Source organism: Danio aesculapii, chromosome 4 (genome assembly GCF_903798145.1).
Source record: "Danio aesculapii chromosome 4, fDanAes4.1, whole genome shotgun sequence".
In the NCBI taxonomy this organism is placed as follows: Eukaryota; Metazoa; Chordata; class Actinopteri; order Cypriniformes; family Danionidae; genus Danio; species Danio aesculapii.
Genome location: NC_079438.1, coordinates 11,770,519 through 11,794,855, shown reverse-complemented (window position 1 = coordinate 11,794,855; position 24,337 = coordinate 11,770,519). Strand labels below are relative to the sequence as shown.

Sequence of the window (24,337 nt, the reverse complement as noted above, 5' to 3'; positions counted from 1 at the left end):
CCATGTAATGGGAAGAGGTACTGTTTGGTGATGGTTGACATGTGGTCAAAATGGGTTGAAGTTTTTCCGACCTCAAAACAAGATTCGGCAGCAGTAGCAAAAGCGTTACTGACTGAAATTGTACCGAGATGGGGAATTCCACAAAAAATAAGCTCAGACAATGGTACTCATTTTGTTAATGAAGCAATCAAACAAGTGGGTCAATATCTGGAGATTGATTTGAGAACACATTGCAGTTACCATCCAGCTTCAGGTGGAGCGGTTGAAAGAGAAAATGGTACACTGAAAAACAAATTGGCAAAATGTTGTGAAGACACAGGACTTACATGGGTTCAAGCTCTACCTATCGTCCTGATGTATATGAGAATGAGAAAAAGACCAAAAATGAATTTGAGCTCGTTTGAAATTCTCTTTGGCAAACCACTGCGTGTAGGAGTGAATGGGGGAAAACAGCAGCTGCCCTCAACAGATGTGTGTGAGAATGACATGTTGAATTATTGTAAAGAAATGTCTCGTGTGTTGTCTGATGTTTGTGTGCAGGTAAAGGCCGCACAGGGGAAGGCTGCAGAGAAATCACTGCACAGTTTTACGGCCTTACGGCGATTTCGTGGTAATTCGAGATCTAAGGAGAAAGAGCTGGAGAGCGAAGCGTTGGTTGGGTCCATTCCAAGTGCTACTGACCACGGAAACAGCGGTGAAAGTCGCAGAGCGGGCAACGTGGGTGCATGCTGGACACTGCAGGAAGATCCCATCACCTGAAGAGGAAACAGTTAAGGAATGTGTGGGAAAGGGAGGCTCTGAAACTGTCTGAGAGAAAACAGCAGGCTGTTATCTGAGTGAAGCAAGGACACAGCTGCGGAGAAACAACAACATAAGTCAAGATATGTGTGTGAGACAGTAACTTCTGAGTTCAACACCAACACAGGCACAGAGCAACGAAAGAGAAGGTGACCAAAAGAGAGGTGAGTTGCTGTGCTTGAACATCATCAGAGCTGAAGATGGATGAGAAGATTCGTTGGTATCGATTCCAAGTGTGTGGATTGAGACATACCACACTGATGTTGCAATTATTATCACTGAGTGTTCTGTTGTTTTCAATTACCTGAAAACATTTCTGACATTGTAGCTCACATGAGAATGGCCGTACAAGTGCCTAAAAGAGCTAACAGTTCATGGCTAGACTGGTTATCATTCAAATGGGGAGACTGGATCTATTGGGCCTGTACTGTAGTTGCACCTGTACTGGGGATAGGTCTAGTGATATTATGTTGCTTGCCATGTATATTTAGATTCGTATCATGGTCAGTAAGCAGACTTGTTACAGCATCAACATCACATCAGATGATAAGGATGGATGTTAATGAAGGTGGTATGAACATTGACATGGGTGATGATTTTGACTATGACTCTAATGATAGCGACAGCTATGTGAATATGGAAAAACCGTAAACAGTTTGAGAATGAAAATTAGGTGACGGCTGTTACTTAATTGCAGAAATTAACAAAACTGACATTTGAGAATGAAATTACTATTTGCTTGCTTATATGAATTTTGGGTCTATCCAAACAAAAAACAGCAAACCTGCATGAGTTGATATGTTCTGTAGCAAATCTTAAAAGAGTGATCATTTACATGAAAATCGAGAGAAGAGTGTAAATGTGATGTATGCTTAAGAGTACAGTAACAACAACGTGTTCATATGTTGTAAATGTTATTAATGATAAATCAATGATGTAGAGTATTAGTGAATTCTAACTGATTGAAGAAATGTTTTGCAGAATTTATTATGTGTATGAAACAATAATAATGTAAAATTAACAGGCAAATTCTGTGATTTGAACCTCTGTGGGTGACTGAGGGTCTGATTTCGGTCAGGAGCGCAATACCAGTGATTATTTGTTTAGCCCGGCTCCAGGGAAGAGGGATGTTTTGGAAAGTAAATCTTAATGGGGAAACTATATTAAGAAGACTGTATGAACATCTCTAGTGTATATGATGTGTGCAGAAACCTGTTAAATGATTAACAACATGATTATAAACAGTATGATTTTAGAAACTAACAGAAAATGAATTTAGTGTTGTGTTATCAATGAATGATACAAAGAGAGGAATTGTAATGGAAATTCATTTATATTCATCTTTTAGATGTGAATGCATTTTCTACATTGCTCAATTTTACTGTGCATGACTACTCTGTGTTTTTCATCTTACACTTCTATTGTGTAATGTTGTTTGTCTCCTTGTTTTGTATGGGTCAGAAAAGTTGAGACACCTAACGTAAACATGATATGGCCTGATTAAAAGACAAACCTAAAGCAGTAAACAAGAATTCAATACAGGGGAAAGATAACTATAATCCATGATGCATGTGCCTAGCGCATGACTTTAGTGACCTTGTAAACAGTACAGGGGAGAAACCAGATAAAAACACTCTGTTTCAGTGTCTCACTCTGCAGAAACTGTCGTTGCTGTATGATTGTGACCTTCTTTGCAAAGAATAAACTTTAAAAGACACCCTGGGTAAGACTTTGTCTTTTTTTACCACAGAGAACGCCTCATTAAAGAAAAATTGCCACTACAAACCTCCTCTTGGAGAGAAGAGAGTCTCCGACCCTGGATCTCAGGGGTTCTATGGAGGGACTGTCAGGAATCCTGTAAGAGCATCCCATCCACACAACGTCTTGCTATAAAACAAAGCAGAATGTGTGGTGACGGAACTCCAGGTTGACAGAGCCTTGTCCTTGTTTCAAACAATGTGCTAACAAGGTGCTGAACGGAGTGCCAGTGGCACAAAGGATAATGCTTATGACTATGGATCAGAGGATTCTAGCTTAGCAATCGTAAACCCAGCCTACTTGATGCAAACGTCCCTACCAGGCCCAACCCTGCTTTTCTTTCGAGTTCAGATGAGATCAGGCATTGCCAGGGTGGTATGGCCGTAAGCGAGAGCAGCCGTCAAGAGTTAGCTATTTAAAAATAGGCGCAGCACCAGGAGCTTGCATTGACACAGCACCGACAGTAACAAGGCCCTTGTCCCCTCAATTGTTTACCTGTTTTTTTTTTTTTTTTTTCTGTTTCTGCTTTGGGGCACCAACAGCTCCTGCTAAGTTAAACCAGCCAAGTCACTGTACCCACTTTCCCCCGAATGGAATCAGGGAAGTGGGTACACTGACCTGGCTGGTTCCAGAGTTCAGAGAGGAATTCAGAGTTGTTGTTTTTTTGTATTTTGGGAAGTGTATTAGCTGCCAAATGAAGGAATTTAAAAAGCTTACAGCACCTGGTATTCCCAGGCGGTCTCCCATCCAAGTACCAACCAGGCCCAACCCTGCTTTGCTTCCGAGTTCAGATGAGATATATATATATTTTTTTTATTAAAATCAAATATTTACATTTTTACAAAGAAATGATCACATCACACAAAAATCACATGATACTTACAACACTCAATATTAGACTTCATATTTTTCCCATAACCAACTTAAAATGTTGTCCTTGTATTCAACCATTACGTTCCCTTTTACCATTATTTCTATAAATACATCCTCCTTTTCTTGTACTATAAAATAGTTGAATATCAATTTTACAGCCATCTCCATTCTGTTTTTAAACATACGCCATATATCCACTCTCTTCCCATCATGTTTAGCCATATTTCTCCTTATCCAAATCACATACTTAGCAATCGTTATACATAGATTAAAAGCATACATACCACATTCATTTTGACCAAATAAAAAAAAAATTTTCCCAGTTCTTTTGTTCATCCACATATATGTCCCCTATTAACGATTTAGCAATTTTCTTAAATTTTTCCATAATTCCTCCAACTTTTCACAATAGAAGAACAAATGTAATAAACCTTCCCCTTCCTTTATACACACCTTATATGTTATATCTTGTTCAATTCCCATTTTACACAATCTCATTTCTGTTAATATGCAATTATGTCTCAATAAATAATTACAATTTTCTAAAATTGGTTCCATATATTTCATTCTGACATTTGCCCATATTTCTTTTTCATTTAAATCCTCATATCTTTCCTTCCAGTAGTTGAATGCTATAGGTCTTATAAAAGCCTTTGATCTAAAAACAACATAAAAACTCTTAACTGTACATAAGCTCATATTGATCTTTTCTCCATTTTTTTTTCTTAAAATAGACATCTGGTAATTCTTCCTCATCCCGCAACTCATTTTTTTTTTCAATTATTTCAATCCAATCTTTTGGTATTGCTTTTTTCAAATGGTCTAGCGGTCAGGATTCCTGGTTTTCACCCAGGCGGCCCGGGTTCGACTCTCGGTATGGGAAGCCTTGAGTATTTTTGCCACTGCCCTTTTTTTCCAGCAGTCAGACTGCAGCAACTTTAAGGGGGTGGGCTTGTGTGGGACACTCATAAGCCTTCGATAGCTCAGTTGGTAGAGCGGAGGACTGTAGGTGTGTTGTTGGCAATCCTTAGGTCGCTGGTTCGACTCCGGCTCGAAGGAGGTCTTTTGCCCTTTCATGTCTGTGCAGTTCGCATATATCTTGATAGCTAGAGCTCAAAAGGAAGTTCCCTGACCGGGAATCGAACCCGGGCCACGGCGGTGAGAGCGCCGAATCCTAACCACTAGACCACCAGGGAAGGTCCTGCAGAAGCTCGCCCTCAAGCCTAGCTGTGGGCCTCCACGCAAGTATGCTGCAGCTGCTCTGACAAAAATAAATCTAACGCTTGTAACCTCCTCCTGTAGAGGAGAAAGTCTCAGACCCTGGATCACAGTTCTTCTAGGGAGGGACTGTCACATGCACTGTAAGAGCATCCTATCGACACCACAACTTGCCATAATAACGAAGGACAGCATGTGTTGAACGAACTCCGTGTTGAATGAACTCCGTGTTGACTGAGCTGTGTCCTTATCACAAGTAACAAGATAAAGATGAAAAGATAAGCAGACAGGGCCAGTGGCGCAATGGATAACGCGTCTGACTACGGATCAGAAGATTCTAGGTTCGACTCCTGGCTGGCTCGCTCTGGTCTTTTTGCTTTGATGTCAGCCAGTGCACTGCAGTCGCCTTTCGCCCCCACTGGAGCTGTTCAGGTCCACTCTGGAGTGAGTCGAGTTTAAGGGGCCGCAATCACAGAGCCCGTGGGGTGCTCACCTGGTTTCAAAGGCTGCCCCAACTGCTAGATTTTTATTAACGTCTACTACAGCTACACCAATCGTAAACCCAGCCTACTTGTTGCAAAAGTCCCTATCACTTAGAAGTCACCCAGCCAACTTGCAGCGTAATCTCTTCCACTTGTAAGTCTCTGAGCTGTAGCAATACCTAAGTGCTCCGATAAAACATGCATAAAAGAAACTATGGCTTTGAACCTCCTCTTGGAGAGAAGAGAGTCTCCGACCCTGGATCTCAGGGGTTCTATGGAGGGACTGTCAGGAATCCTGTAAGAGCATCCCATCCACACAACGTCTTGCTATAAAACAAAGCAGAATGTGTGGTGACGGAACTCCAGGTTGACAGAGCCTTGTCCTTGTTTCAAACAATGTGCTAACAAGGTGCTGAACGGAGTGCCAGTGGCACAAAGGATAATGCTTATGACTATGGATCAGAGGATTCTAGCTTAGCAATCGTAAACCCAGCCTACTTGATGCAAACGTCCCTACCAGGCCCAACCCTGCTTTTCTTCCGAGTTCAGATGAGATCAGGCATTGCCAGGGTGGTATGGCCGTAAGCGAGAGCAGCCGTCAAGAGTTAGCTATTTAAAAATAGGAGCAGCACCAAGAGCCGAGCGCAGCTCAGCTTGCATTGACACAGCACCGACAGTAACAAGGCCCTTGTTCCCTCAATTGTTTAACTGTTTTTTTTTTTTTTTTCTGTTTCTGCTTTGGGGCACCAACAGCTCCTGCTAAGTTAAACCAGCCAAGTCACTGTACCCACTTTCCCCCGAATGGAATCAGGGAAGTGGGTACACTGACCTGGCTGGTTCCAGAGTTCAGAGAGGAATTCAGAGTTGTTGTTTTTTTGTATTTTGGGAAGTGTATTAGCTGCCAAATGAAGGAATTTAAAAAGCTTACAGCACCTGGTATTCCCAGGCGGTCTCCCATCCAAGTACCAACCAGGCCCAACCCTGCTTTGCTTCCGAGTTCAGATGATATATATATATTTTTTTTTATTAAAATCAAATATTTACATTTTTACAAAGAAATGATCACATCACACAAAAATCACATGATACTTACAACACTCAATATTAGACTTCATATTTTTCCCATAACCAACTTAAAATGTTGTCCTTGTATTCAACCATTACGTTCCCTTTTACCATTATTTCTATAAATACATCCTCCTTTTCTTGTACTATAAAATAGTTGAATATCAATTTTACAGCCATCTCCATTCTGTTTTTAAACAAACGCCATATATCCACTCTCTTCCCATCATGTTTAGCCATATTTCTCCTTATCCAAATCACATACTTAGCAATCGTTATACATAGATTAAAAGCATACATACCACATTCATTTTGACCAAATAAAAAAAAATTTTCCCAGTTCTTTTGTTCATCCACATATATGTCCCCTATTAACGATTTAGCAATTTTCTTAAATTTTTCCATAATTCCTCCAACTTTTCACAATAGAAGAACAAATGTAATAAACCTTCCCCTTCCTTTATACACACCTTATATGTTATATCTTGTTCAATTCCCATTTTACACAATCTCATTTCTGTTAATATGCAATTATGTCTCAATAAATAATTACAATTTTCTAAAATTGGTTCCATATATTTCATTCTGACATTTGCCCATATTTCTTTTTCATTTAAATCCTCATATCTTTCCTTCCAGTAGTTGAATGCTATAGGTCTTATAAAAGCCTTTGATCTAAAAACAACATAAAAACTCTTAACTGTACATAAGCTCATATTGATCTTTTCTCCATTTTTTTTCTTAAAATAGACCTCTGGTAATTCTTCCTTATCCCCCAACTCATTTTTTTCAATTATTTCAATCCAATCTTTTGGTATTGCTTTTTTCAAATCATGATATTGTCTTTGTAATTTCGTTTTAACAACTCTTTTATAACCATCCTCCACAGCATCTACAATTGTAATGGTACGAATCCTTTTATCACTTCATATAATTAATTTTTAACTTGTCTTAATCCTCCATTCCACCTTTCCTTAAAATATAATTTTTTTCCTTCATTTAAAATATTTGGATTCTGAAAAAGTGGTTGTTCTACAATCTGATCCCTTCCTTTTGGTATAATCAACACATTTTCTAAAAATTCCCCCCATGATTGTAAGACCTCAACATAAAATCTAGGCAGACCTGCTATCATCCATTTTTTTCATTTTCATCCATAAAACATTACATCCCATATCAAAATGTCCACATTTCTTCAAATAATAGTCAAACACACTTTTCCAAATCACATCCATTTTCCCTTCCAAAAACCTTTGAATAATCTTAATTCTTAATGTTTTCATTTTTAAAAAGCTATCTAAAAGTCCCAGACCTCCTTCTTTTACCTCCCCAATCAAAGTATTTTAAGCAATTTTGGCTCTTCCATTTCCCCACAAAAACTTTAAAACTACATCCTTAATTATTTTATAGTATACTTCAGGAAATGCAGTTACACTTAACACATACCAGACCTTTGACAACATTAAAGCATTTAAGATTAATACTTTCTCTTTTAACGTCAAATTTCGAGCTTTCCAAAATCTAAGTCTTTTCTCAATTCCATTTAAAACTCCCTCCCAATTTAAAATATCTGCTTTATTAGAATCCATCCCCACCCAAATTCCCAAAATGTTTGTATGTTGCTTTTCTTCTTTAAGGGGTATGTGTTGTCTTATTTATTCTACTCTTCCCACCCTCATGCATATACTTTTTCCAACATTAACCTTAACTCCTGATGCTTTACAATATCGCTCTAAAATCTCCATCGCCCCTTTAATACTCTATTGTATTGATACACAGCTTCTCTATTGTCTTTTTCTTCTATTTGTATCCCTTTAATGCTTTTATCTGATTTTATTGCCAATCCCAGTGTTTCAGCTACCAGCGTGTATAATAAAGCAGACAATGGGCATCCCTGCCTTATTGATCTTGTTGGTTGAAGACATTCTGTTAAAAGCCATTACATTTTATACATGTTAAAATATCTGTAGAAAAAATCTGAATCCATTTCCTAAAAATTTTCCCAAAATCCAAACTCTTTAAGAACTGCAAATAAAAAATCATGCTCTACCCAGTCAAAAGCTTTCTCTAGATCTAAACCTATTAAAAAACCCTTTCTCTTTTTCTTTCATATAGTCTATTGTATCCCTTATACTTTTCACCACATCTGTTATGTTTTTTCCTTGCACCCCATAAGCCTGTGTCGTTTTAATTATCTTGGGTAAAATTATTTTTAACCTATTTGCTAAAACTTTTGCTAAAATCTTCATATCTGTATTTAACATTGTTATTGGTCTAAAATTCTTAGATCTTTTTTGTCCCCTTTTCCGCCGTATATAATTTTCATCATTCCTATTCTCATCTTTTCACTCAATAATTCTTTAATAAAAACCTCTTCATAGATCTCTTTTAAAATCGGTACTAAAATATTTTAAAAATATTTATAAAATTCATTTGTTATGCCATTTACACCTGGACTTTTTCTTGGCATTAATTGCTTAACAGCCACCTCTATTTCTTCTTTTTGAATTTCTTCATCACAAAAATTTTTGTCTTCTTCTGTTACCTTTGATTTGATCTGTTTTATAAAATATTCTTTCTCTTCTTCATTTGTTCCTTGTTTTTTGAACATATCACTATAAAAATCCTTTACTGTTTTTAAAATCCCCTCAGTTTCTGTTTCTACTTTCCCCTCTTTATTTAATACCTCTTTTATTAATTCAGCTCTTTGCCTATTGCTTTCCAAATTAAAGAAGAACTGTGTAGATCTTTCTCCTTCTACTGCATATTTTGCTTTACTTCTTATTATTGCACCTTTGCATTTTTCTTCTTCTATTATTTTTAACTTATCTTGTAACCTTACAATATCTTCATTTCCCTCACCCTCTGTCCCTTTTCTTAACTCTTTATCTAGCTTCTTTCTTATTTCATTTTCTTTTTGTTTTTTCATACATTTACTATATTCTATTGAAATTTTTTTTAACCTCCCACTCAGCCATTGCTCCTCCCAGTGAATTATCTTCCATTTCATCTCGATTTCCCGCATTACTCTCTGTATTCTCAATAATTACTTTCTCAACTTCACCAATCTTTCCCAACTCTGTTTCATCCATCATTTGCCTTGCTTCCTTAACAGTCTCTGGGATTTGTGTAACATTTTCTTTCTCCATACAACACTCACATCTTACCATCACCTTTCTGCAATCCAGGCATTTCACTGCATCGCAATCCCTTGTGAAATGTCCTTGCTCCTCACACTGAAAGCATTTAAAATCAGGACAGTCTTTAAACACATGTCCAGGACCCATACACAAGCGACAAGTTTTCACTTGACGGTCATGCATAATTCGGAAATATTGTGTTCATTCTTCAGTACCAAATTTTGCACTGTTTGGGAGTGATATCACCTCCTTCGGGAATTTAACCCTTAAATACATTGTACCATCTGCAATGTCTGTACCCAGATACATTCGCCTTCTGATATCAGATGCAGGTATTACTCCCCAAAACTTACGTTTATCCAGAATTTCATCATCCTCAATATAAGCCGGCAAATGTATAAAAGATACAATATACTCTCTTACTTGTAAGTGTCTTACTTCACAATTCTTCCCTTTTATCATGAGTCCATCTTCCAAATCCTCGCTGTCCTCTTAACTTGGCAGAGTTATTTCACATTCCTTTTCCTTTCTTGGTCTTACAGCCAGAACCTTCCCTTTTCCTATCTTCTCAGTCAGAGCCTTTATGATGTCTTCTGCTCTAGCTTCATTCACTTCTGTCATATGAACAATCACTGTAGCTTCTTTAGTATAGATCCTTTTATCGCCCATTTGTCTGTGTCCAAAGTGTTGTCCTACTTCCAGTCCATTATCCAGTTGCCCTCTTCGTTTTCTATCCATGTCCATATCTTTACGTTTGAGTCCTTCCACATTTGCACTCATAACAGAACACAAACTTCCCAGACAGCAAAGTGCTGCTGGGAAGTGGACAAAATTATCAAAAAAAGAAAAACTAAAAAAAACTCAAACTTTTTCTGAAAAAACAAACAAACAAAACAAAAATCGAGTGATCCTTTCTCACTCTCTGCCTACCACTTCCTTTGCTGCAAGTGCACTATTGCCCTCTAGCATTCCAGGGTGGTACGGCTGTAAGCGAGAGCAGCTGTCAAGAGTTGGCTATTTAAAATAGGCGGATTCACGTCTAGGAGGCAAAAGGAGGGTTGAAAACTGAGCTTGGACAGCTTTTTCTTCGTTAATATTCCTTAATTCTTCATCAGCCTTCGACTGGTCATCAGCAGTAACATGAACAGTGCATCACACAGAACATTATTAGCATGTTTTGCAGCAAATAAAGCACCCCATTCAATCTTACACATAGCCCAGCTTTTACTCCACAAAATGTCAGCTTGCCCTTTCATGAGCTGCATCCAGTCAACCCTTGCAATGACATTCAAACCGGGGGAGCTCATTACAGTGAATACTGGGTGACAGAAGATGAGAACTCCACCACTGCAGAGTGAAATTATTGACCTTTGTTTTTTTTTGGGTGAGGTTGTACCTTCGAACGCTTTATCCAACCTCAAAGTCAGAAAGAGATGGCATCCATACTTGACTTTTTTTTTCACCCACACAAAGAACTCCTTGGTCGAAAGCTTTCATTTTCTACACTTCTGTGAGAAGATGTCCGCGAGCGTTGGTAATATAGTGGTGAGCATAGCTGGCTTCTAAGTAGATTCCCAGCCAATGTATTTCTTTTGGCTGCCGTAACATTACATGGCCAGGCGCCACTCTTGTGAAGATGTCCCATGACATGTGGGTAGATTAGTGCATCTTGAGATGGTTGGGATCCATATGCTGGACATGTTTTTCAGCTTTTTGAGCACATCTGGCACGAGACATCTGCAAGCGTAGGTGGTATAGTGGTGAGCATAGCTGCCTTCCAAATAGTTGACCCGGGTTCGATTCCCGGCCATTGCATTTCATTTGGCTGCTATATATATCACTTAGTCCATTGCCACCATTGTGAAAGGCAACAGCCAAAAAGTAAAAGACAAAAAAGGGCCTCCCCGTCAGGGAAACGAACCCTGGTCTTCCGCGTGACAGGCGGAGTGTAGTAAGGTTCGTTGTGAGGGAAGAAGAAGACAGGGTCGGCGATAAGGATAAGTTTTATTATTATTATTTTTAGTGCTGAGCAACACGCTCCACAATGTGCTGGCTGTTACTCGGTTCTCTCTCTCCCGCTTGGTCTCTCTTGCTCCCTTAAGAAGGCGTCTCTCCGGCCCAATCACTAGAGAAAGCAGGTGTTATTAATTATTTCTGATTGGGCTACTGACCAGCCGCCGTTGTCTCCACTCTCTCTCCCCTTTCCGGGTGTTCGGCCCCACTCTCCCCACCACATACCCCCACCGCCCGTCTCAGGCCGGGCAGCCGTCCGGCCTGCGGCCCCCCTTCCCCCCCCCTCCCGCCCGGGAGAGGAAGTCAGCCACGACCATCTGCGCGCCCGGCCTGTGGACCACCTTGAATTTAAATGGTTGTAAAGCGAGATACCAACGGGTGATCCGCGCGTTGGTATCCTTCATGCGGTGGAGCCACTGGAGGGGAGCATGGTCCGAACAGAGGACGAATTCTCGCCCCAGGAGATAATAACGGAGGGTGAGGACCGCCCACCGTATCGCAAAACACTCCCTTTCTATGGTGCTGTACCTAGCCTCCCGGTTGGACAGTTTCCGGCTGATGTACAGCACCGGGCGCTCCTCACCCTCAACCTCCTGGGAGAGAACCGCCCCCAGACCCCGTTCAGATGCATCTGTTTGTAAAAGAAAGGGGAGAGCAAAGTTAGGAGCGTGCATAAGTGGCCCCCGGCAAAGTGCAGCCTTAACCTCGGTGAAGGCCTGTTGGCACTGCTCCGACCATTGGACAGTATCTGGTTCCCCCTTTTTAGTGAGATCAGTCAGGGAGCTGACGAGGTCCGAATAATTTGGTATAAACCGTCTGTAATATCCCGCCAGCCCCAAAAACTGTCTTACCTCCTTTTTGGTCTTGGGTCTTGGACAAGTTGCAATTGCTGCAGTTTTATCAATTTGGGGCTGCACCTGCCCATGGCCCAAGTGGAAGCCCAGATACCTCACCTCCACACGCCCAACCGCGCACTTCCTCGGGTTGGCCGTAAGCCCGGCCCGCCTCAGCGCCGTTAACACTGCCCGCACATGTTGCACATGCCGCTGCCAATCATTACTGTATATGATTATATCATCCAGATAGGCAGCGGCATATGCGGAGTGACGGGCCAGTATTTTGTCCATCAGGCGCTGGAACGTGGCCGGTGCCCCGAACAACCCGAACGGAAGCGTCACAAATTGGTGTAAACCAAACGGCGTCGTGAAGGCCGTTTTTTTCACAGGATAAAGGAGTTAGGGGTATCTGCCAATATCCTTTAGTCAGATCCAATGTCGAATAATAGCGAGCAGCGCCTAACCGGTCGAACAACTCTTCAACCCGCGACATTGGATACGCGTCGAATTTCGACACAGCATTTAATTTGCGGTAATCCACACAAAACCGGACTGACCCATCTGTTTTGGGTACCAAAACGATCGGGCTGGCCCAGTCACTGCGGGATTCTTCTACTACACCCATTTCCAGCATTTTTCTTAATTCATCCTGAACCACCTTTTTTTTGTGTTCAGGCAAGCGATACGGTCGTGTCCTTACGACCACGCCCGGTTCGGTCTCGATGTGGTGCTGAATTAAGTTGGTGCGACCGGGTAGGGGGGAGAACACGTCTGCAAATTCGGTTTGGAGGCGTCGGACGTCGGTGAGCTGCGCGGGCGAAAGATGATCACCCCCGGCGACCAGAGTGTTAGCCCCATTCCGGTTAACACTCTCCGGTCCCAGGTCATCTTCGCTGGAAACGAGTGCCGCCAGCATCACCTCTTCCGGCTCCCTCCACAGTTTCAATAAGTTAATATGGTAAATTTGACGTGCCCCTCTCCTGTCCGTTCGCATAACCTCATAATCAAGATCGCCAACTCGTCGTGTGACCACAAACGGCCCTTGCCACTTGGCGAGTAATTTGGAACTGGAAGAAGGCAGCAGTACAAGGACTTTATCTCCCTTTGTGAATTTTCGTAGTTTAGTGCCCTTATCATATCGCCTGCGTTGTTCCTCCTGAGCCTTGAGCAAATTCTCCGTAGAGAGCCGCCCCAGTGTGTGGAGTTTTGCTCGTAGGTCCAGGATATATTGAATTTCATTTTTGCTTTGTGAAGGCTCGTCCTCCCAAACCTCTCTAACAACATCCAAAACCCCACGGGGCTGTCTGCCGTAGAGAAGCTCGAAGGGGGAAAACCCCGTGGAGGCTTGGGGAACCTCCCGCACAGCAAATAATAAGGGCTCCAACCATTTATCCCAATTTTTCGCGTCCTCGTAAACGAATTTACGGATCATGGATTTAAGCTAGCGATTAAATCGCTCCACCAGCCCGTCTGTTTGTGGGTGATAGACGCTGGTGCGAATCGATTTAATGCCCAATAATCCGTAAAGTTCGCGTAGTGTACGTGACATGAACGCGGTGCCTTGATCAGTGAGGATCTCCTTGGGGATCCCCACTCGGGAGATCAGACTAAACAGAGCTTCCGCAACACTCTTTGCCGAGATGTTACGGAGCGCTACTGCTTCCGGGTACCGCGTTGCATAATCCACTATGACTAATGCAAAGCGGTGCCCGCGTGCGGATCGCTCTAATGGCCCGATGAGATCCATACCAATTCTCTCGAAGGGGATCTCTATAATTGGTAAAGGGCGCAATGGCGCTTTTGATGTGGCCGGTGGGTTCACCAGTTGACATTCACGGCATGCAGCGCACCATCTGCTAACATCCCCGTGAATGCCCGGCCAAAAGAATCGGGTCATGAGGCGATTTAATGTGGCCGCTTGACCAAAATGTCCGGCCATGGGATTCGAGTGAGCCGCCTGGAAAAGCATTTCCCGGCGGCTCTTTGGTACTAATAATTGGGTTGTATCTTCCTTTGTTTGAGTGTCTTGGGTCACTCGATACACCCTGTCATTAATAATCTTAAAATACGGATAGGACAGGGCTCGATCAGGCTGGAGGTTTCTCCCATCAATAACCTGCACTCTTTCAAGTGCATGTCTCAGCGTGTCGTCACGCGACTGCTCTAGGGGAAAGTCTTTCCACCGGGAAATTCCCGGCCCTGCCCCTGAGTCAGCGCGTGACGTCATCACTTGGGATTCCCCCAGCTGAGCGACCCGCCCCCTCTTCGGCGATTTTTTTTTTTTTTCCAAGACACACCCGCGCTTAAGATTTCCAGTAATTTGTTAAAATCAGGCCAATTCGTCCCCAAGATTAGCGGGTGTTTGAGGTGTGGATTAAACGCTACCTCCACATTATGCTTTTTCCCCCTGAATTGAATTTTCATAGCCGTTAGCGGATAGTGTCTTACCTCTCCGTGCACACACCTTACCTGCACCGTGCGGCTCTTATCCAATGCCGAGCGTTGCACCAAGCATTGGTGGATGGAGGTTTGGTTACAGCCTGAATCCACCAATGCCTGATAGGTATCCCCCTTAATACTCACCGGTATTTGGTAGTCCATTGCGACCGGGGGCGACGGCTGGCACGTCGGGCAGGCGGATCAATGCACCCACCTCCATTACGGAGCAGTTTTCTGGGGCATGATCCTCCCCCCCGCAATGCCAACACGCCGGCCCAGACCTTCCCGTTACACCCCCGGGGCCAGTAGGACCAACTGATTGGGCCGGAGAGAGACCTGTCGGCGCCTGAAATTCGCCCATAGTACGGGCGTCCCCGTCTCTGTCCCGGTAAGCGCCCCAACGTGGCGTGAAGCGCTGAGGGTCCGGGCCTGGGGTTCGCCTCCGGGGCGCCAGAATGGGCGGTCCCCTCGATCTGGGCCTGGGAGTGGGAGACGAGAGAGACAGAGAAGGGACAGGGGGAGAGAGAGAGAGAGATGTTACTTCGCCGACCCTGGACCTCGCTACCAGGTGATCCTCCGCCAGCTGGATGGCCGTGTCCAGATCGTCTGGCCGGTGGCACTGGACCCATTCTGATGTTCGGGAGGGATGGCGGGCGATAAACTGCTCCAGTACCACGGCATCCACGACCTGGGCGATGGTTCGGTCATCCTGTACCAGCCATCTGCGGCAGGCATCACGGAGCTGCTGGGCAAATACGAAGGATTGCGGCCGGCCCGCTGAAGTATGGCTCGCTTCAGGTGAGCATAGTCCAGGAGATCCTCGGCCGGTAGCTGCTGTGCGGCGGTCTGGGCTTCGCCCGACAGCAGCGGGATGACTCGGACCGGCCAATTGGCCCGCTGCCACCCACATGCTTTGGCCATCTTCTCGAATAAATCGAGAAACACTTCCGGATCATCCGTTGGCCCCATTTTGTGTAGCGTTATGGGAGGGTGGGTGGCTGATGTTACCGCGGGCTGGATCTCCCGGTCCAGCAGACTCCGGACGAGCTCGCGGTCCTCGCGCTGGGCCTCCACCAGGACTTTGAAGCGCTCTTCTTGCTCGGCCCGTATATCCAGGAGTTCCTGGTGCTGTTCACAGTGGAGGACCGCGAGCGCCTGGATCACTTCCGCAAACGGACTGGTTGACGGAGTGGTCATCTTGGCAGCGAGATCTCTTCTTCTTCCCGGGTTTTCGGCACCACTGTAGTAAGGTTCGTTGTGAGGGAAGAAGACAGGGTCTGCATTAAGGCAAGTGATAAGTTTTATTATTATTATTTTTAGTGCTGAGCAAGACGCTCCACAATGTGCTGGCTGTTACTTGGTTCTCTCTCTCCCGACTGGTCTCTCTTGCTCCCTTAAGAAGGCGTCTCTCCGGCCCAATCACTAGAGAAAGCAGGTGTTATTAATTATTTCTGATTGGGCTACTGACCAGCCGCCGGTGTCTCCACTCTCTCTCTCCCCTTTCCGGGTGTTCGGCCCCACTCTCCCCACCACACGGAGATACTGTCCACTATACTAACGAGGATCTGCAGCATAAGAGGACCCTTAGGAGGAGTAAGAGCTCTTCTGGCAAGAGACGTCTGCAAGCGTTGGTGGTATAGTGGTGAGCATAGCTTGCTTCCAAGCAAAAGCCATTTGCATATAGGTGTAGATCACTGTCTAGGCAATAGGAACATAGGTAGGTGGGACAAGTAAAATTGAAGGATGTTCCTGCAAAATGTTATGTCGTCTGTACCGAAAATAGCTGCAAATACATACTTACGTGCCATAGTCTAGCCCCCATCTGAAAAGTGGCTAAATGCATGTTGAGTTGGCCGAGTGGTTGAGGTGAAGGACTGCTAAATGAACTCCTCGTCGTTCATTTAAGAGAGCCTGGTGCTTCCGTGGAAGTTATCTTACTCACACCATCTTCGTGCTTCGAAGCATGTTATGGCAAAATTGAAAGTCATCTTACCGAACATAATTGCAGAAACAAATATTACAAAAAATAAATTCCATCCTGGTCATTCGTTTCAGAGAGCCCAGTGTTTACGTGGAAGGTAACTTACTTGCACCCTCTTCGTGCTACGAAGCATGTTATGGCAAAATTTAGTGTCATCTTACCGAAAATAGTTGCAAAAACATATATGTACACATGCTAATGGCACGTCTTGAATGTTTACGTTTCCTAAAGTGTGGAAGACTAGGGATTCGATATGAGCAACGGGACCTTTGATGCCAGCATGCTGTGTAGGTAAGCATTGATCAAGTCACGCTTCTAAGGCATGGAAGGAATCGTTTCAATGGTTAAGTCTCCATTTATTGGAGTCCCTGCTCGGGCGTGTAAGGCTCTTCTTGTAGAGCCACAGCTTTTGCCAGTGAGCTATCGCTTGCTGAAAGTTTCATCTGGATGCACAACATGTGTACTAGGCATGAGGACATGGAGAGCACAGGCAGTCTTGTAGTTGCGGCAGAGTGGTTAAGGTGGTGCATTAGAAATCCATTGGGGTCTTCTCGCGCTGGTTCGAGTCCTGCGGACCACGTCCTCTTCCTTTTTGAACTTGCAACAGTCATCAAATGTTTGCAATTCCAGCGTTACTTGGGAAAAGCGTCGTGCTGGTAGGAGGAGAAAAACAACAGAGTGCGCTCACTGAACCGAAAGGGGCAAATCAGAGGGAGGAACATGCCGCACAGGGGCCACAACGGCTGTCCGGTAACTCGCCGTGATTGGATTGTGGTTAGTACTCTGCATTGTAGCCGCAGCAACCCCACTACGAATCAGGGTCATGGCAGGATTCCTTACGGTGACATTGGCATCACGCTCCTTTTTGCCACCTGTTTTGTACAGCCCACTTTTCAGTGCACGCTGCTACTGTGACACGTCACAAGCGCTTAAATCTAAGCTAATGCCCCAGTGATCCCGGATAACTCAGACGGTAGAGCGTCAGACTTTTCATCTGACGTTCCTGGGTTCAAGTCCCTGTTTGGGCGTGTAAGCCAACTTTTGTAGAGTGTGGAGGATTCGGATTTCTACCTTCCTATCAATCTCAGCATGAATCAACGTTTATCCTTTCCTCATCATCTTGTTTCTCATTTTTTTCATATAATTATTTGATTATTTGAATGAGTAATTAACTTTGAATTGATTTTAATTAATGAATAAGTTAACACATTGCTTAATATAAGAATGTTCAGTGCGTTTGCCTGTCTCTTTATAACTTTTTCAGGAGCCACCAAACTAGGTCAGAGGTCACGGAGACCTTGAGTGGAGCTGAGGGCTGAGGACCGGAAGCAACTGTCTCCATTGTTATTTCTAAGAGTTAATACTATCTAAAATGTCTTAAGGGATTTTGCTGTTTTTACGGTAAATTCTTTGAGGGTGATTCTACTTTTTATTCAAGATACACTTTGTGTAGTAAGGATATAACTGCCTGAATGTAGATTATACTGGTTTTTAACCAGTTTTGATAAAGACGGCTGAGACTACACTCAGCCTCGGATAAGAAACAAATTATACTTTAAGTGTGTGTGTTCTATTTGATTGTGGATCCGTTTCACAGGTCTGGAGTCAGCTCTAAACAGTCTAGTGGATGTCTGACGTTTATGCTTGAGATACTGTTCAGAATTGTACGCACGCACCCCACATGGAAATTTTCCTAGTTTTTTTCGCTTCCTGCTTCGCTACTGTTCGGACGTCTTTGCCTACTGCTCCGCTCTCTGCTCACTTGCTTTTATATCTTAAACCCTAATTTTAACTTGAGCCTATCAGCACAGTGCTCAAACGACACAACTTGATGATCAGCATCGATTCTACAAACTTTCTGGAATATAGCTTTACTAACAAGAGGGGAATTATCGTCTAAACAATCCTCCCGCTACCAGCTATCAGCTGCTCACATTCCTGAGACGGGAAAACACGGCTGTGAAAATGCCTCTGGATCGGATTAATTCAGATTCTCACTGCTGTACAAACTGCCACAAACTTCTACAAAAGATTGCAGTTCTTGAAACAAAGTTACTTGCGATCCAACCAGAACTGCAGCGTCATTGTGGACGCTCACAGCAAATAGCCGGTGAGTCCCATAAATCTATTCCTACCACTATTCCGAGCACTGAAAAACAGATTAAAGCTGTTGAAAATGAGCATTGGCATAAACAAGGTGCGAGACCAAAGGGTACTCACGGGGTCAGATCATACGCTGCCGCATTAGCGTCCTCTACCCCAAATACAGCTCGGACTCAAATACAGCTTCAGAACAGATATGAAGTATTGAGTAATATGGGTGAAGAATCCCCAAATGCAGTCAGACAGAGATCGCATGACTCAGCAGCTAACTCTGCATGGAACAGAGGCTCAAGGCCGACTAGACAGCGGCATTCTGCTCCGATCGCACCTGAGATAAGAACACTAGTTGTAGGAGATTCAATAATCAGGAATTTTAGGAGCAAATCTACAATGACATACTGCTTCCCTCATGCAACAGTTTCTGATGTAAACAAAGAACTTAAGGAAATTCTGAAGAAGCACAAGACTGCAAAACGGATTATCATCCATGTGGGGAAGAATGATATTCGGAAGGAACAGTCAGAACTGCTCAAGAGAGATTTCTGTGAGCTCTTGGAAACAGTTGAAAGAGTGAAAATTCAGCCGTTCATCAGTGGACCGCTCCCTGCAAGAGGGACAAACATGTTTTCACGGCTGCTTGGTCTAAATGTATGGCTGCAGAAAGCATGTAACAGGAAAGGACTGAATTTTATTGACAACTTCAATCTCTTCTGGAACCAAAGACAACTGTTGACATCAGACGGCCTTCACCCAAACAAACTTGGTGCAAAGGTACTAAAGGACAATATCTTCTTCTCCCTCCATCATCCATCAGCTGTATGTGCCACTGACCTCAATCCAAATGGCACATACACACCCAGCAAATGTCCAGATGACCACAGGACCTCAAATCAGCTCCCGAGTGGACTTGGGGCTGACGCATCACCCAAGGACAGTGATAACGCCACGCAGCCAAAACACCCACTGTTGATAGAGACACTATCGCTGGCCCTCTGCTCAACACAGACAGACTGTGACGCATCAGAACAGCATCATGTCTCGTCACTAAAAAATGATCCTCAGGAAAACACCCAGGAAAACATATTTCAGCACCCAGAATCTCCAGAGCCACAGCCTCTGTCGCCAGACACGTTCCCATTATCACCTTGCTCGCCTCTCTTGGGTTTCTCAAAAAAGATGGAGGAACTGGTGCATGCTGGAACTAAACTTTCACACTCCATCGCCGCAAGCCCCCAGTTACCAACCAAAAAGCGGCCTGCTCCACAACCACCTCTGAGCCCACGTGGAAGAGCCCTCCGACATTTGCCCCACCGCCAGGGCCCAAACAACAACGCACCATCCTCAGCTGGTGAACAAAACTGCTCTCCATGATGTGTCTCGGGTGCCTGCTTAGATAACAGTGTCTTTATCAGATGTTTACAGAACAAGCAGGAACCCAGTGTGCCTGTAGCTTTCTCTACACATATATGTGTTGTATTACGTGACAGAAAACCGAAGACTTGTTCAGGCCGTATAGCAAATCACTCAAATCTTGTGTCTATTAAATATAAATCTGAGACTACTGTAGCAGAAACAGCTAAAACTGTTAAGTTAGCACTTTTAAACATCCGATCACTCAACAATAAGTCACTTTTAGTCAATGATTTTATCAGCTCAAATTGCCTTGATTTTATGCTTTTAAATGAAACTTGGCTAGATGACAGCTGTAGCGCAGCAGTTCTGAATGAAACAGCTCCTTTAAACTTTGACTTTTTGAGTGTTTGCAGAGCCAATAGGAGAGGTGGAGGCATTGCTGCCCTGTTTAAAGATGTCTATGAGTGTAAACAAGTGTCATTTGGTGACTTTTTGTCTTTTGAATATCTGAGTATAGCACTAAAAGGTGCTCCACGTATCTTACTGATCATTATCTACAGACCTCCAAAATATTCTCCAGCTTTTATTGATGATTTTACAGAGCTGTTATCAATAGTAACCTCTGAATTTGACTATTTTACCATTGCTGGGGATTTTAATATTCACATTGATAATCCAGAAATCAATGCTGTAAAAGAACTGATGACTGTTTTGAACACTTTTGATCTGACTCAGCATGTTCAAGGACCCACACACAATCGTGGACACACTCTTGATCTACTTATAACTAAGGGTTTACACATTTCATCAACTGTTGTTAAGGATGTTGCACTATCTGATCATTTCTGTATTTTCTTTGATATATTGATCACTCCAGCTATTAAAGACAGATCTGTCTCTGTCAGAAAGAGATGCATAAATGAGAACACTAATGAGCAGTTTATGAAGGCCTTATCGCTAGCACCAAGTATATCTGCAGACTCTGTTGATTCTCTTCTTGATTTGTTTAACTCTAAAGTTAAGAATGTCATAGATGACATTGCTCCTGTTAAAGCCAAGAAGATAACTAGCAGCCAAAGGGGTTCCTGGACTAGGTCCCCAAGAATTAAAATAATGAAAAGACAGTGCAGAAAAGCTGAGCGTATGTGGAGAAAGACGAAACTAGTAGTCCATTATAATATCTATAAAGACAGTCTTCGTGCTTTTAATATGGAACTAAAAACTGCTAGGCAGACTTTCTTTTCAAGCCTTATAAACAGCAACGTAAACAATGCTCGTAAACTCTTTGCAACGATAGAGAAACTCACAACCCCCCCCAGTCGGATTCCCAGTGAGCTACTCTCTGAAAGCAAATGTAATGAGTTTGCTCATTTCTTTACTGACAAGATCAATAATATCAGAAAGGCAATCAGCTCATCCAATCAGCCAAATTGTGTCGACGTCAGACTAGCTCAACCACAACTTAAGAAATCAGACATTATGTCCGATTTCATGGCAATTAATGGCAAAATCTTAGAAGAGATCGTGCAAATTATGAAAACATCAACCTGCAGTCTCGACACGCTCCCCACATCATTCTTTAAAACGGTATTTACCTGCTTAGAAATGGATCTTCTAAAAGTGGTAAATGCTTCACTTCTCTCGGGGATTTTTCCTAACTCACTTAAAACTGCAGTTGTTAAACCCCTCTTGAAGAAGAGCAACCTAGATAACACCATATTGAGCAATTACAGGCCCATCTCAAATCTCCCTTTCATTGGCAAAATCATTGAAAAAGTTGTTTTTAACCAGGTTAACAAGTTCTTAAACTTCAAGGGGTGTTTGGACAATTTTCAATCTGGTTTCAGACCACATCACAGTACAGAGAGCGCCCTTATAAAGATAATCAATGACATCCGCCTAAATACAGATTCAGGCAAACTAACAGTGCTGGTACTGCTTGATCTCAGTGCTGCATTTGACACTGTCGATCACAGCATACTTCTGGATAGGCTGGAAAACTGGGTTGGGCTGTCTGGGACGGTCCTCAAATGGTTCAGATCTTACCTTGAAGGGAGAGGATACTATGTCAGTATAGGTGACCATAGGTCAGGGTGGACACCCATGACATGTGGAGTCCCACAAGGCTCGATTCTGGCACCACTCCTGTTCAACCTTTATATGCTCCCTCTGAGCCAAATAATGAGAAAGAACCAAATCTCCTACCACAGCTATGCTGATGACACTCAGATCTACCTAGCCTTACTGCCTAATGACTACAGCCCCATTGACACCCTCTGCCAATGCATTGATGAAATTAACAATTGGATGTGCCAAAACTTTCTTCAGTTAAACAAAGAGAAAACTGAAGTCATTGCGTTTGGGAACAGAGATGAGGTTCTCAAGGTGAATGCGTACCTTGGCTCTAAGGGTCAAACAACAAAAAATAAGGTCAAGAATCTTGGTGTGACTCTGGAGTCAGATCTGAGTTTCAATAGTCATGTCAAAGCAGTTAGTAAATCAGCATACTATCATCTCAAAAACATTGCAAGAATTAGATGCTTTGTTTCCAGTGAAGACTTAGAGAAACTTGTTCATGCTTTTATCAGCAGCAGGGTGGATTACTGTAATGGCCTCCTCACTGGCCTTTCCAAAAAGACAGTCAGACAGTTGCAGCTCATCCAGAACGCTGCGGCCAGAATTCTGACCAGAACCAGGAAATCAGAGCACATCACACCTGTCCTCAGGTCTTTACACTGGCTCCCAGTCACATTTAGAATAGATTTTAAAGTATTATTACTGGTCTATAAATCACTAAATGGCCTAGGACCTCAATACATTATAGATATGCTCACTGAATACAAACCTAACAGATCACTCAGATCTTTAGGATCAAATAGATTAGAAATCCCAAGAGTTCAGTCAAAGCAGGGTGAATCGGCTTTCAGCTACTACGCCCCTCGCTGCTGGAATCAGCTTCCAGAAATGATCAGATGTGCTCCAACATTAGGCACATTCAAATCAAGACTGAAAACACATCTGTTTAGCTGTGCCTTTACTGAATGAGCACTGTGCTACGTCCGACAGATCGAACTACTATGTTTTTCTCTTCTTTTTAACTCTTTTATAACACATTTTATCAGCTTTTATTTTATTTTATTTTTATTCTGTTTGTTTTTATTTCTCTTATAATTGTTTCTTTTATTCCTGTTTATGTAAAGCACTTTGAATTGCCACTGTGTATGAAATGTGCTATATAAATAAACTTGCCTTGCCTTGCCTTGCCTAGTCTATCTGTGTTTTGTCCAATCAGGTTAGAACACCTATATGCGTGACGCAGTTAATGACCTTATGTGAGAGTATAATTGTTATTGATTTGTGATTGTGAGCAGAGCGGCCTAGGAACTCATGGCGAGTGTTGAAGCTGGCTTCTGCTGATGTAACTGCAAACTATCTTCAGTAAACTTTATTTATTTATTTAAATCTCTGACTCTGGCTCTTCTTCGTCTGACAGACTGGTCATCCTTTGGGTTAAACTGCATACCATCCCTACAAGCGACATCTATTGCTGGTGAGCTCTTGCTTGCTCTACATGTCATCGGGCAGCACGGCCAATGCGCCAGGCAAGAGCACAATGGAAAGGTCAAGCTTCGTAGTCGTGGCCGAGTGGTTAAGGCGATGGACTAGAAATCCGTTGGGGTCTCCCCGCGCAGGTTCGAATCCTGCCGACTACGTCCAGGCTACGCGCAGGATTTAGTTTGCGACTTTCCTTGATTGTTTGCAACCCCAGTGTTTCTTGGGAAAAGGGATGTGCTGGTAGGGAAAAGCAACAAAAATAAAACCGCAGTGCGCGTCAATTTGCTGCCCTGGGGGCCCTCCATTTTCAAAGACGTATGACAGAGTGCGAGGCTCCAGCGGCTGTCCCATAGCTCGCCATAATCGTATAGTGGTTAGTACTCTGCGTTGTGGCCGCAGCAACCCCGGTTCGAATCCGGGTCACGGCAGGCTTTTCAAGGTGGCATTGGCGTTGCACTCTGTGCTGCCATCCGTAATCTCCAGCCTCCTTTTAGTGCAGGCTGTGCTAATGGCACGTCCTGAATGTTTACATTTCCTAAAGTGTGAAAGACTAGGGATTCGATATGAGCAGCGGGACCTTTGATGCCAGCATGCTGTGTAGGTAAGCATTGATCAAGTCACGCTTCTAAGGCATGGAAGGAATCGTTTCAATGGTTAAGTCTCCATTTATTGCCACAACAACAGAAAGACCTTCTGCAGTTGTCATTGATCTTTTTAATGTCT

General features: G+C 43.2%; 4 non-coding genes and 1 pseudogene across 4 annotated transcripts; 4 read left to right on the top strand and 1 right to left on the bottom strand.

The window, feature by feature from the left end:
• Window positions 1–24,337, top strand: part of LOC130222059 (oocyte zinc finger protein XlCOF6-like) — a 167,618-nt pseudogene that overhangs the window by 72,957 nt on the left and 70,324 nt on the right.
• Window positions 4,402–4,488, top strand: trnay-gua (transfer RNA tyrosine (anticodon GUA)). Its single transcript is given in 2 exon segments — window positions 4,402–4,438; window positions 4,453–4,488. It is a non-coding gene; the product is annotated as a tRNA-Tyr (tRNA).
• On the bottom strand, window positions 4,554–4,625 carry trnae-cuc (transfer RNA glutamic acid (anticodon CUC)). The gene has a single exon. It is a non-coding gene; the product is annotated as a tRNA-Glu (tRNA).
• On the top strand, window positions 4,937–5,009 carry trnar-acg (transfer RNA arginine (anticodon ACG)). The gene has a single exon. It is a non-coding gene; the product is annotated as a tRNA-Arg (tRNA).
• Window positions 23,691–23,772, top strand: trnas-aga (transfer RNA serine (anticodon AGA)). Its single transcript has one exon. It is a non-coding gene; the product is annotated as a tRNA-Ser (tRNA).